The following is a 15,194-nucleotide window of genomic DNA, read 5'->3' as shown; positions in this document are numbered from 1 at the left end:
ACTTAAAGGCCTAATAGTAGTGAATTCATGGTCCTTATGGATGATCGCAGCTACTCCACCACCCACTTTTCCTGGAGGTCGATTCACATGCAGAATGTAGTAGTCTTGCGGTTATGCTGCCAGCATATCAGGGTTGGAATCTGGGTTTAACCATATTTCCATAACCAGGAAGATGTCTGTTTTTTCAAACATTAAGAGCAGGAAATTATCCAGCTGGTACTTGACTAGGGAACTGGTATTAAGATAAAATATGCGTAGTGCTGTATATTTGATTTGGGTTGAACTTGGTGCCCAAGGAGTGTGGAGGATGGATGCAGGTAATTTTACGAAGGATCTCTGTGCCTGAAGGATACCAGTGAGGCTTAGGCGCTTGCGGGTGGCAATGACATGGACAAGTGATCATGTTGATACACTGAGTTGTGTTGCAGTTGGTGTGCTTGGTGGGGCGCCAAGTGAAGGTGTCAGAAAGTTAAATCTCCTTGGTGGGTGCTGTTTGGTGACACACCGAGCATGAGCTGCAGGGATAATGGCCCTGTATTGGTGGGAGGTCCCAAAGAGATCTCTGATCATTGGTCCTGTGGGTCTTAGGTCGCTTATTCACAGGAATATCTTGCAGATTCCTCATACGTTTATAAGCGAATCTCGGTGTGGGTAATTGTAATGACCCAGTTCTCAAGATGCCCCAGTGTTTTTTAATGATATTCTTAATACAACTGGAGCCTGGGGTGAAAGAGGTGACACATGAAAGAGTGTCTTCTGGTTCTTTGGGGACCACCTCCAATTGGGCCTCACCGTGATTGTTCCTGTCCCTTTTCATGGATTTCATGATATGGTGCTGTCTTAAGTTGTTGGCAAGGGTTTTTGCTTCAATTTTGTAGCCGGTGATCGAACTACATTTCCTACGAATGCATAGGATTTGCCCAAATGGTAAGTTGTCTTTGAGAGCTCGCGGATTATAACTGCTATAAAGTAGCAAACTGTTCCAGTCAGTGGGTTTTCTGTAAAGTGTTGTACTCAATTGGCCATCGGTTAGTATAATCCTGAGGTCCAGGAAGGGTACACTAGTATAAAATATGGTCTTAGTGAATTTAAGATACTCGTTCTGTCTGTTAATCCAATGACAGAAGTTATCACAGGTGGCACGTTCACCTTTCTGAAAGATGAGGATGTCATATATAAACCTTTATCATTGTTACAAGTTACCAGAGTATGGATTGTCAGGATGTAGGATGACCATCTCCTCAAAGGCCGCCATGTAGAGGCAGGCCACGCTTGGGGCAAATGTACTGCCATTAGAAGTACCTTGGGACTGATGATACATCTGCCTTTTAAACTCCAAAAAGTTTTCAGTGAGTGCCAAGGTGGCGCATTTCATGATAAATGGAATAGGTGTTGGTGAATTCCATTCCCCCTTCTGCAGGGCTGCCTTAATCACCTCCAGGGTGGCCCTCTGGGGGATGTTGGTGTATAAGGCCTCGATGTCCAATGCGACCAGAAGACCAATGTCTGCAGTGTCTTGTATCTCTTCTATAATGCAAAGAATGTCAGTGGTATTACGCACAAAGGACGGAGTCTGTCTAATCAAGGGTTGTAAAAAATGGTCACTGAATTTTGACAACGGTTCAAGTAGTGAACCTATGACAGAAATAATTGGTCGCCAAGGGACCGGTGTTGTACCTTTGTGGATCTTATGCAGGTAGTAAAAATATGAAATTCTTGGGTCCTTAGTGATGAGAAAATCTGCCTCTTTTCTAGTGATCCACCCATTGGTTTCTGCAGCAAAAACCATAGTGGAGATCTTAGTGGCCAATCTCGTTGTCGGGTTTTCAGTTATCAGGATATAGTACCTTGTGTTGTCATGTTGACGTTGGCATTCCAGGTCATAGTCCGCAGTGGACATGATCATTGTGGCCCCACCTTTTTCGGCCTGCTTGATAGTGATTGTGGTGTGTCATACATTTGTGGTGGTAAACAACGTTTATCGCAAATCTTTCTCCCCGCAGGGAATAACAACGCGGTTGTTACAACTACCGCGTTGTGATTCCACATATCATTACTCCGCAAGTCGGAACAACCACTAGCAGAGGAGGGGGGGGAAGTGTTGGATTTAAAATCCAACACCTTCCCTAGTGTCTGCACTGACTGGAGTAGGAATAGTAAATTATACTATTCCAACATTCAGCGCTCCCCTCCGCAAGTCGTTGATCCGACTTGAGGAGTAATTGTATGCGGAATCACAATGCGGTCGTTGTAACACCCGCGCTGTGATTCCCTGCGGGGAGAAATATAGCGGGATAATGTCATACATTCGATTGTGGTATCATCTGCAAGAGATTTTGCTGCAGCTGATTCAGCTGATGATAGGTTATGGAAGGGGGCTCGATCAGTGCTAGAAGCCAGGTCTTTGAGTACTGCTTGCTCGAAAGTGAGAAGCTCCTGGGGGACCATGCTGTTGTTAGGTGTGAACGTGGAAGGGTTTCGTAACCCAGAGTCCTCCAGAGCTAATTGTGGTTTGTCTTGGAAGAATGCTTTCAGGCGGTTTTTGCAAAAATAATTCTGTAACTCGCAATGATCCTTGAACCTATAAATCCTGAGAGTGGGGACATACCCCAGCCCCTTCCAAAGAACTGCTTTTTCAGTCTCAGTCCAGATCCTGCGTGATAGATTGACCACTAATTCCTCTTGCCCTTGGTCTTGCTCCTCGTTTCTACATTGTTTGTTGATTGCTCTTGCCACTGGACCTGTTTTTGCATCCCTCTTTTTTGCCCTTTTCCCCTGCCCCAACCTCTGCCTAAAAAGGTGGGTTATTCCCAGGGAAGTGTTGTGGTGGCGCCTTGTGGCGAAAATGGTGGTCCAGGGTCGGAAACTCCATTTTAGTTGGAAAAAGTAGAACGGGTGCCCTTAGTTGGTTATTGCCACCCCAACTCCCAGTGCTGGAGCCACTGCTGGAGGACTCTCTCTTACCGGTATCAGTGCTCTCATCCGATGAGTAGCTATTTTTTGAAGAAGTATAGTCCGCTCTAAGGTAAGGATAAACCTTCTCCTTATTGAATTTCTATATGTCCTTTTGTAGTTTTTGTCTTTCTGTTTCATAAGAAACTCAATTTCGTTGTTGATTTCATCCAGCTTTGATTTGTAGGCAGAAATATGAATAGATGTTTTGAGAGCACCTTCAGCTATTTATATCCTGACTAGCAGGGCATCTGCTATTCTTTTAGCAGTGTTAATAATCAAGACGAGCCAGTCCCTAGTGCATTTCCATGCGACTAGGGACCACTCTTTCTTGAATATGGCATCTTCCCGAAAAAGTCTGGGAAAGTTGTTGTAAATCAGGCCATTGGGAGCGATGGTAGCTCTCAAATATTCGGTCATCATTGCTCCATGAATAGTGGTTTTGAGCCATTCTCCTTTTAAGGCGGTGAGAGCTGTCCAATCCTCCGATTGTGTGCCTGAGGCTGAGCTACCCTCCGCCCCTAAGAGGGAGGGTGTCCTCAAGATTTCGGCTACTGCTTCCTCATTGAAGCTCAAGCCCTGGTTGCTTTCCATGATGCAACAACCTGAAGGCTTCCAAGAACAATTAATACAAAAGAGCAAAGGTGCACCACATAAATCCAGAGATCTGATATCAATAGTCACAGACGTGAGTTTCTTATAGTTGTGATTTTCTTTATTCCAAAAAACAGGACAGGTGTACAATCAAAACACGGTTGCTTGCAGCCGACGCGTTTTGTCCTCATGGGACTTCTTCAGGGCAAGGTTCTTAGAAAATGTGCATGTATGAAGAAGGATTTTCTTAATGAAGGTACGTGTCCAGACGGTCTTTAGATGCAATATATTGAAAAGCCAATGGGTCGTCTATATATGCAGTATTGGAATCACTGTATGTATCCTATTCAAAGTATTTAAAATTCTGCAAGTATTCCTTGCTATTTCAGGTGTGGCTTTGGAAATATTGGAGGAGGATGAACTGAAGGAAAGATATTCCATCAGGGTAGACTCTTAATAAAGTCTGTAAGGTCTAACATCCTCCTCCTTGATACCGCATCGCGTAGAGGTTCGGCTTCTTTCCTAGACCTAGTAGGGTGACGGCTAAAACAGGTTGGGTAGTCCAATAAACAAATTTAATAGGATGTATCCCACCTGATTAAAGGGAAAAAAGAGTGGTGACTTATCTGAAATAATGGTTCAAGACCCTAGCGCACAACTCTAATAGGGTCAACATGTTTCTTGCCTAAAACGTCCTAAGGATCAGAGGGCATTTCATCAAGACTATGTGCAAACTATCAACACACCGTGTTAGTGCTGTACCAACCTACCTACCACGTTCCAATAGGTAAAGTACCTGAAGAGTGTTGAGGGTAATCTAAAAGAAAACAAAAGCATACATTAACATAGGCATAAGTGACAATGTATACTTTGTAACAATGTAGCTCTCTCTGAATAAAACCAATAGTAGTGACCCATAGTGTGTGCACAGATGACTCGCAGTGAAAAAGTGGCAGGCAACACACATGATATCATAAACATAAAATATGTATCTCAGGAAAAAGCAGTAGCTCACAAAGGTCAATAAAACTCAACCTAAGACTCTAATAACCACGCCTCAACAATGTCCGGCGGGGCTGTGACACCTCTAGGTAAAGTGTCCTGAAAGGACGCATCAATGAGGTTGTTAGGTTACCATAACCAAATATAGAAGGGTATCCTGCCATAGATCAATAGCCCGCTACGGGTGGGATCCAGGGACCCAAGAGCAGTGTGGGACACCTAGAACGCACCAATGCAATCACCTGGACATGGTCCCCGTTATTTTTTTTATGATTCTATCCTATCTTTTTCTATTTTTCGTGATGCAAAATAATACATTTTTTAGGTGAGTGTTGCCAAACCTGAAATCACAGGGAAAGCACTATGTGTTTTTAAAATACCCCTCACACACTATGAAGTCCCATAGTCATGCTTCATCATGGGGGTCTTCCCATCCCTCTACGGGGTGGGGCGTGCTTCGACCTACGAATACGCAGGAGCACTTGATCTCGTGAAAATAGGCTATGTGGGGTCCAGGTAGTGCAGAGTGGTAGGGGTACCCCCTAATAACCCCCTTCTTAATGTTTCCAGCTAGGAAAGTGAATACAATTAGTTTTTTCCACTAGCCAGGGAATTTTTAATTCTTTGTTTACTTTCACATTCCCTACCACTCTTCACTACCTGCACCACACATAGCCTATTTTCCCTGTGCCTGTGGGGTGGCAGAGTGGGCTAAAGAACGGTGATGGATTAAACCCAGATCTTTTGACTGGGTGTGAGTGTTTGATTGATTCAGATGCTCCGTCCATCACCACCCCCTTTTGTACCGCTTTTGGCCGCCATAAGTGTGGCAGGGTATGCTCAGACGTGAGTCCCTTGCTCACTTTGCCACTGGATTCAAGCAAGCCGGGCTGAAGACCGCTGGAATGCCAGAAACCGGTCCTCGGAACCTTGTTTCCGGTCCAGGGAAGACATGGCTTGGCAGTTCGGGCTGGACTGTTCCCATGAGGCACAGGGTCAGACTGATTTGCATATAGCCATGTCTGAACTGGGGTAGCAGAGTGGGCTAAAGAACGGTGATGGATTAAACCCAGATCTTTTGACTGGGTGTGAGTGTTTGATTGATTCAGATGCTCTGTCCATCACCACCCCCTTTTGTACCGCTTTTGGCTGCCATAAGTGTGGCAGGGTATGCTCAGACGTGAGTCCCTTGCTCACTTTGCCACTGGATTCAAGCAAGCCGGGCTGAAGATGGCTGGAATGCCAGAAACCGGTCCTAGGAAGCTTGTTTCCGGTCCAGGGAAGACATGGCTTGGCAGTTCGGGCTGGACTGTTCCCATGAGGCACAGGGTCAGACTGATTTGCATATAGCCATGTCTGAACTGGGGTGGCAGAGTGGGCTAAAGAACAGTGATGGATTAAACCCAGATCTTTTGACTGGGTGTGAGTGTTTGATTGATTCAGATGCTCCGTCCATCACCACCCCCTTTTGTACCGCTTTTGACCACCATAAGTGTGGCAGGGTATGCTCAGACGTGAGTCCCTTGCTCACTTTGCCACTGGATTCAAGCAAGCCGGGCTGAAGACGGCTGGAATGCCAGAAACCGGTCCTCGGAAGCTTGTTTCCGGTCCAGGGAAGACATGGCTTGGCAGTTCGGGCTGGACTGTTCCCATGACGCACAGGGTCAGACTGATTTGCATATAGCCATGTCTGAACTGGGGTGGCAGAGTGGGCTAAAGAACGGTGATGGATTAAACTCAGATCTTTTGACTGGGTGTAGGTGTTTTTTTTAATTTTTTTTTTAAAACCTTTATTGACATCAAAGGAAAGACAAGTCGAGGCCTACAACCAAGCCGGCCGGCCGCAATGTGCAAAATAATCAGGAGTCACCAGGCAAATATTACATAATCAATCAACACAAAGTAGAGGCCGTACAATCGTAGAAGGGGAAAATTACAGAAACCCAAGGGCTAAAACACAGGAGTAAATAAGGCTTAATTTTATAATATGGGGAGAAGACATATGACAGGCTCACTTTCAATACGGAGGCATCCCATATCCCAAACCAACCTCAACATTAATAAGGGGGCATGGGGGCAAAATATCGGGGGACAATACAGTGCATTCAAGAAAATCAGGATACGTGAGACACAATCAGCCCCTGAGCATTTTCATCGTAACATGCCCGCCACCCAAGACACTACCAAGCCAGAACAGCGGGATCGGAAAAACAATGCATCAAAACCAGCCCGTCATAATAACCTCTGGGACACAGGAAGGAAAAAAGGGGGGGGGAACGAAGTGGGGAAGGGGAAGAGGAAGGGAGAGGAAAATGGAGGGAAGACAAAATAAAACAATAAAAGGAAAATAAGAAAATATGAAAAAACGAAAGGAAGAAGACACGCCGACACAGGCCCCCCGTGGCGGGAAGACAGGAGACAAAAGGAGCAGCGGCCCAAGTGGGGGTATGGTGATCGGGGAGAAAGACAGCCGAAACATAGCAGGAGGATGAACGACGCCACACCCCCCACCCGAAACACACCACAGGAGGTCGGGACAGACGCGGCCTCACGAAAAAGAGATACAAAAGGGCCATAGAACCAGAAGACAAACAAAAAATAGAGCCCAACCCACCCGTCCCACCCTGCACCCCTGTAGAAGGCTATGGCCCACCCTTCAAACAGCGTGCCTGTCGCCCTAAACCAGAACCCGAAATATAGCGAGAAGTAAGAGAGAAAAAAGAGACAAAAAGGCAACAAAAGCGGAGGAAAGAAGACAGGAGGGAGGAGCAGAATAACCATAATCCGAACGGGCGGCCGCAGCCCTCCGCCCAACCAGACAAGCACAATCAAAAACAGACCAGGACGACACCCCATCACGTGCCACAAAACATTAGGAGAAGGGGACCTCCCATCTTTCCACGATTAAAAACAATTATGCTACTAAATCGTATACCGGGAATCAAACGGAAGTTGTACATTTCACCCCCAACCCTTTCGAGCGACAAACCCCACCCACCACATGGCAATGTAAAACCACATACTAAGTACTAAATCAGCATGTAATCGAGTGGAATGGTGACTAGCATAGTTACGTGGGGGGTAGATAGATCCACAAGGGAGCAATAGTCCAAACAGAAAGTATCGATGCATCAAATATCGCAGCACGAGCAATGAAAAACAGGAGTTCAGTTGCGCCACTGGAGCAGGCGAGGTGGCCCCAAGTATAGACACAGGCAAAGTCATCGAAGCAGGCACAGTCGGCAGTCCACCAATAGTTTCAGGCAACAATGTCGAACAGGGTCGCAGTACAGCATCCAAGTCCCCGGGGTCCGAACCTTGAAAAGCAGGGCGCCCCAAAGTCACCGACACACTAGACGATCTTCGATCAGTGGCGGAGACACTCAAGTCAATCGAGGGGGGCGAGGCAATGAAGTCTTCGAAACAAGAGGGCGACAAGAAAAAATGGCCGCCCAAAATGGCGGCAGATCGTGGCGTACCCACCGAGACGCCCAGGGCCAGGGAAGCGTGTAGGGATCTCAGGGCTTCCAGGATATCTCTGACCGTCGGCTCACGTCCACCAGATCCGCTCCCCACACCAATAGGCAACACGGGCCCGCCGCCACAGGGTGATTCTCGTTGCAGAGGGTCGGCCGCCATTTCGTGAATCAGCCCAATCGCCGCTCACCAAGACCCCCGGAAAGAACAGTTCTCAAATGTAGGACTTTACAAGCTCCGGGGGTCCCAGCAAGGGCGGCCTCGATGCCAAATGGATGTCTGCCCGAGACGGGTCTCCGCCAGCACCAGCACCGGTGCCCCAATCAAGCGGAGTCCGGGCCCCGAGGACCAGGGCCGCCGGACAAAGCAGCGGCGGGGAGAGACCCCCTCACAGACTCAGGTCCCCGGCCCTCTCACCCACGTCGGCCACGCGGCCACCAGGGCAGGCCCGGGTCAGGGTCGCCGGGATCTTCGCACATCGGCTCCCAACACTGGTTCTCGCTCTCGGCCGGGGCCGAGAGCCGTCGGATCCCACCGGCCAGGTCCCGGTCCAAGTCTCGCAGAGGCCCCGATCTCTCAGAGGCCACAACTCTGGAGCCACTGCACACCGAGACCCCGGGGTCGGATGGTAAGTACAAACAAGCCGTTATGTTTCCAATGCCCCAAAAATGTGTCGTCCCCGGACAGGATGGAAGACAGGATAGGCAATCAGGACGGAGGGCTGCGGGAGCCGAGCTAAAGGGCGACCATTACGGCCGCGAGCTAGGCTCCTCCCTGCTGGGTGTAGGTGTTTGATTGATTCAGATGCTCCGTCCATCACCACCCCCTTTTGTACCACTTTTGGCCGCCATAGGTGTGGCAGGGTATGCTCAGACATGAGTCCCTTGCTCACTTTGCCACTGGATTCAAGCAAGCCGGGCTGAAGACGGCTGGAATGCCAAAAACCGGTCCTCTGAAGCTTGTTTCCGGTCCAGGGAAGACATGGCTTGGCAGTTCGGGCTGGACTGTTCCCATGAGGCACAGGGTCAGACTGATTTGCATTTAGCCATGTCTGAACTGGGGTGGCAGAGTGGGCTAAAGAACGGTGATGGATTAAACCCAGATCTTTTGACTGGGTGTGAATGTTTGATTGATTCAGATGCTCCGTCCATCACCACCCCCTTTTGTACTGCTTTTGACCACCATAAGTGTGGCAGGGTATGCTCAGACGTGAGTCCCTTGCTCACTTTGCCACTGGATTCAAGCAAGCCGGGCTGAAGACGGCTGGAATGCCAGAAACCGGTCCTCGGAAGCTTGTTTCCGGTCCAGGGAAGACATGGCTTGGCAGTTCGGGCTGGACTGTTCCCATGAGGCACAGGGTCAGACTGATTTGCATATAGCAATGTCTGAACTGGGGTGGCAGAGTGGGCTAAAGAACGGTGATGGATTAAACCCAGATCTTTTGACTAGGTGTGAGTGTTTGATTGATTCAGATGCTCCGTCCATCACCACCCCCTTTTGTACCGCTTTTGGCCGCCATAAGTGTGGCAGGGTATGCTCAGACGTGAGTCCCTTGCTCACTTTGCCACTGGATTCAAGCGAGCCGGGCTGAAGACGGCTGGAATGCCAGAAACCGGTCCTCGGAACCTTGTTTCCGGTCCAGGGAAGACATGGCTTGGCAGTTTGGGCTGGACTGTTCCCATGAGGCACAGGGTCAGACTGATTTGCATATAGCCATGTCTGAACTGGGGTGGCAGAGTGGGCTAAAGAACGGTGATGGATTAAACCCAGATCTTTCGACTGGGTGTGAGTGTTTGATTGATTCAGATGCTCTGTCCATCACCACCCCCTTTTGTACCGCTTTTGGCTGCCATAAGTGTGGCAGGGTATGCTCAGACGTGAGTCCCTTGCTCACTTTGCCACTGGATTCAAGCAAGCCGGGCTGAAGACGGCTGGAATGCCAGAAACCGGTCCTCGGAAGCTTGTTTCCGGTCCAGGGAAGACATGGCTTGGCAGTTCGGGCTGGACTGTTCCCATGAGGCACAGGGTCAGACTGATTTGCATATAGCCATGTCTGAACTGGGGTGGCAGAGTGGGCTAAAGAACGGTGATGGATTAAACCCAGATCTTTTGACTGGGTGTGAGTGTTTGATTGATTCAGATGCTCCGTATATCACCACCCCCTTTTGTACCGCTTTTGGCCGCCATGAGTGTGGCAGGGTATGCTCAGACGTGAGTCCCTTGCTCACTTTGCCACTGGATTCAAGCAAGCCGGGCTGAAGACGGCTGGAATGCCAGAAACCGGTCCTCGGAAGCTTGTCTCCGGTCCAGGGAAGACATGGCTTGGCACTTCGGGCTGGACTATTCCCATGAGGCACAGGGTCAGACTGATTTGCATATAGCCATGTCTGAACTGGGGTGGCAGAGTGGGCTAAAGAACAGTGATGGATTAAACCCAGATCTTTTGACTGGGTGTGAGTGTTTGATTGATTCAGATGCTCCGTCCATCACCACCCCCTTTTGTACCGCTTTTGGCCACCATAAGTGTGGCAGGGTATGCTCAGACGTGAGTCCCTTGCTCACTTTGCCACTGGATTCAAGCAAGCCGGGCTGAAGACGGCTGGAATGCCAGAAACCGGTCCTCGGAAGCTTGTTTCCGGTCCAGGGAAGACATGGCTTGGCAGTTCGGGCTGGACTGTTCCCATGAGGCAGTGTCAGACTGATTTGCATATAGCCATGTCTGAACTGGGGTGGCAGAGTGGGCTAAAGAACGGTGATGGATTAAACCCAGATCTTTTGACTGGGTGTGAGTGTTTGATTGATTCAGATGCTCCGTCCATCATCACCCCCTTTTGTACCACTTTTGGCCGCCATAAGTGTGGCAGGGTATGCTCAGACATGAGTCCCTTGCTCACTTAGCCACTGGATTCAAGCAAGCCGGGCTGAAGACGGCTGGAATGCCAGAAACCGGTCCTCTGAAGCTTGTTTCCGGTCCAGGGAAGACATGGCTTGGCAGTTCGGGCTGGACTGTTCCCATGAGGCAGTGTCAGACTGATTTGCATATAGCCATGTCTGAACTGGGGTGGCAGAGTGGGCTAAAGAACGGTGATGGATTAAACCCAGATCTTTTGACTGGGTGTGAGTGTTTGATTGATTCAGATGCTCCGTCCATCATCACCCCCTTTTGTACCACTTTTGGCCGCCATAAGTGTGGCAGGGTATGCTCAGACATGAGTCCCTTGCTCACTTAGCCACTGGATTCAAGCAAGCCGGGCTGAAGACGGCTGGAATGCCAGAAACCGGTCCTCTGAAGCTTGTTTCCGGTCCAGGGAAGACATGGCTTGGCAGTTCGGGCTGGACTGTTCCCATGAGGCACAGGGTCAGACTGATTTGCATATAGCCATGTCTGAACTGGGGTGGCAGAGTGGGCTAAAGAACGGTGATGGATTAAACCCAGATCTTTTGACTGGGTGTGAGTGTTTGATTGATTCAGATGCTCCGTCCATCACCACCCCCTTTTGTACCGCTTTTGACCGCCATAAGTGTGGCAGGGTATGCTCAGACGTGAGTCCCTTGCTCACTTTGCCACTGGATTCAAGCAAGCCGGGCTGAAGACGGCTGGAATGCCAGAAACTGGTCCTCGGAAGCTTGTTTCCGGTCCAGGGAAGACATGGCTTGGCAGTTCGGGCTGGACTGTTCCCATGAGGCACAGGGTCAGACTGATTTGCATATAGCCATGTCTGAACTGGGGTGGCAGAGTGGGCTAAAGAACGGTGATGGATTAAACCCAGATCTTTTGACTGGGTGTGAGTGTTTGAATGATTCAGATGCACCGTCCATCACCACCCCCTTTTGTACCACAAAAGTATATTTGGGCCTTAGAAAATGTCTTTCTCGAGGGCGTGGCTTGGTGCCCGAAGAGCATGGCGGCGTTCGGGTGAGGCTCTCCGGTGCGACGCGGAAGTTTCGCGCTAATTGGACATTTCAAGCGAAGCTGTGGTGCACCGGAGGCCGCTGAACATATCCTGATTCTCAGGTTTGCTTTGTTGCCCCTAAATATAATGTTGGAGCAGCTTATTTTTACTATCTGAATTCCTACAAGCGGTACGCATTATCGCGGCTGCCATTTTAAGTCTTCTCCCGACTCACGGAGCTTCGTGCCTAACGGAGTATTAATTAGCAGTTATTTTTCATTGTGCACATTCTGACCTGTAATCCCTTCTTGACCTCTCCTAGGATTGGTATATTGCTGCAGCTACATTCTCTTTTTTGTTGTTTTATGACATCGTTGGCAGCAACCTGAGGAGATTATGTACCTGGCAGCCATTTTGTGGATTCCTATACTTTGCTACTTGCCATATTGAAGAATTTTGTTACTCTGCTGTTCTGCTTCCTTAACCGAGGGACTCATTATTTTACGTCTGAAAAGGCAGTCTGTTGTTTATTATTTTTCTTTAGAATTGCTCTTCTCCTGAGATTTATGGGCAGATTGAAGGGACACTCTCCACGCATCCTAAGCCGAAGCACATTTTTATTAAAAATTCGAATTTACAAAGTTAGAAGATTCTCTTTCATCCATACTGGAGAGTTCTACGACAAACATGGAGCCTGTTCAATCAGGGAAAACAAATACTAAGCGCTTAAAAAAAAGACCCCCCTCTCCGCCTAAATCAGCTTTGCCTGTATCTATGGGGTTGTTGCTGGAAGAGATTAGAGATTTGCGCTCATTTATGGAGGAGACTAATACCAATTTACAAATCCTCAATGAGAATTGGTCTAAACTTGACATAAGACTTAGCGCAGTTGAACACAGCGTATCCTCTTTTGAAGAAATCAACTGCAATGTTTTTCAGCTTAAATCTCAAGTTTCCACACTCCAGTGACAGGTGTAGGTTCTGGAAAACCGCAATAGGCGGAATAATCTTCGTATTTATGGTTTGGCGGTGGGGGCGGAAGGTATGGACTCTCTTGCCTTTTTCAAGACTTTCCTTCCCAAGTTGCTTCAAATGCCAGAATGTACCGTTCTCAACATCCAACGTATGCATAGACTGGGCCGAGTTCCTCGAATGCTTCATCTTCGCAATGCCTAAGAGGAGTCATTTTATACTTCTTGGAGTATACTGATCTGCTAAAAGTTCTGTCAGCGGTTAAGTCAACTCAACGCATCACTTGAGCATGTTCAACCTTATTTTTTGCCCAGGATTATGCTAAGGCTACTGCTATTAGACGTAAGGCTTTCCTGAATATGAGATCTGATCTCCGATGGTTGGGGGCCCTTTACGGCCTTTTTCATCCGTGCCTTTTTAAAGTTACATACAAAAATAAAACAACAACTTATGAAGATCCGCTGCGCCTACAAAGCTTCATAAACTCTTGCACGACAGACACTGCAGACTTCTCAAGACCTTCAACATCGCATAATATTTAACTTATTGTATTTTTTCTTACAGGTTCTTCATGTTTCTTCCTTCAGTTCAGTAATGTTCATCCGATGAGTACTGCTTTTTGGATTTAGACAATTTTTAATGTTCAGTATACCTTGGTGTACGTTTGGTTTTCTCTTGTGTTTATACTGATCTCTTTTTCAGTATCGGTTTTGCTAACTTGTTCTAATATCTGTTATTCTTTGCATTTACAGCTTTTCCTGTTTCCATGGCGTGATTACCTCCCAGTCCTCCGTATAGCCATACCCGGTGGTGTCTCATGGTCCATGTGGCCCCATCCCCCCCTGACTTCTTGACGTTATCCTGAACCTTCCTTGTGTAGGTATGTTACCCTTTTACCTTTGTTTGTTATCCTTATATTTTCTTTTCTACTTCCCTTACAATTTCCCCTTCAGCTTCCTGTCAGTTGTCACTAAAATTCTTATTTCGTGTCTTCCTACTTTTTTCTTGTATATACTTCTTTCCTGCTTCTTCCTTTACTTCAATCCCTTTTCTCCTTCAGATGTCTTTTTTTATTGATGTCCTTTCCCTTCTTTTCATATCCTTAAATATCTTTGTCATTACTCACCTTGCTTCTTATATTTTTCTTCTCATTCTTAACTCATCGTTTGTATCAATTCACCCAAATGGTTTCTCATATCAATTTTATTGTTTGTTTTTATTGACTCTTTCATTTTTATCCTTTTACCTTGTAGTTACATTGATCATTGATAAGAGATTCCTCTTTTTGATACTTTCTATTATTGTTCCATTTTACTGGATTGTTGTTATTCTATTTCTCCATATATCCCCTATTCTGACATGTCATGTCATTAAACTTAGTTTCCTGGACGTTAGAGGTTTAAACTCTCCTATCAAAAGGCAGAGAGTCTTAACCCACTTAGCCAAGTTAGAGGCTGACATATCGTTTCCTCAAGAAACTCATCTCACAGATGCTGAATCACTAAAACTAAAAAAGGGTTGGGTGGGGGAAGTTTTCTTCTCCCAAGGTGATGGTAAACGTAATGGAGTCATGATACTATGTCGTAAATCGCTTCCTATTAAATGCATATCACAGGAGTCTGATGCAGGTGGGTGCTGGCTAAGCGTTAAACTATTAGTGAGGGGTGCTTCAGTCTCATTTCTTAATGTTTACGCTCCCACGGGTGGTGATTCATATTTTTGGTCCTCATTAGCTCATTGAATCACCCTCTGTATAGAGGACAATTTTATTTTAGCGGGTGACTGAAATCAGATTTTCAACACATTTATAGATCGAAACTCCAAGGTTTCATTTATACCCAATAAACCTCATAAATCTTTTGTTCATGCTATCACCCAACATAAACTCCTAGATGCGTGGAGATTATGTCACCCTGTTACTAGAAAATATACTTTTTATTCCCCCGTCCAGCATACTCAATCACGAATTGATTACTTTTTTGTTTCCCACAACATATCACAAGCGCTTAATAATGCAGAAATTGGTCCAATATTATTATCAGATCACGCCCCTATCTAAATTAGCCTGGGCATCCTACCCAGGGTTAATGCTCCTAGAAGATGGTAATTTAATAATACTCTTCTTTCGGATCAAGTATTCACCTCTTCCTTCACCACTTTCTTTAATGAATATTTTTCACTAAACCAAAATAACTCTTTATCCTTCTTGTCTATTGGGGATGCCGTTAAGGCTTCAGCAAGAGACTTCATCATAAATTAAGTGACCAAGAAATGCAAAAATGCACGTAATTGCACTAATATTCT

The sequence above is a fragment of the Lissotriton helveticus genome, chromosome 3_1 (genome assembly GCF_964261635.1).
Source record: "Lissotriton helveticus chromosome 3_1, aLisHel1.1, whole genome shotgun sequence".
Taxonomy (NCBI): Eukaryota; Metazoa; Chordata; class Amphibia; order Caudata; family Salamandridae; genus Lissotriton; species Lissotriton helveticus.
This window is presented reverse-complemented; position numbering follows the sequence as displayed.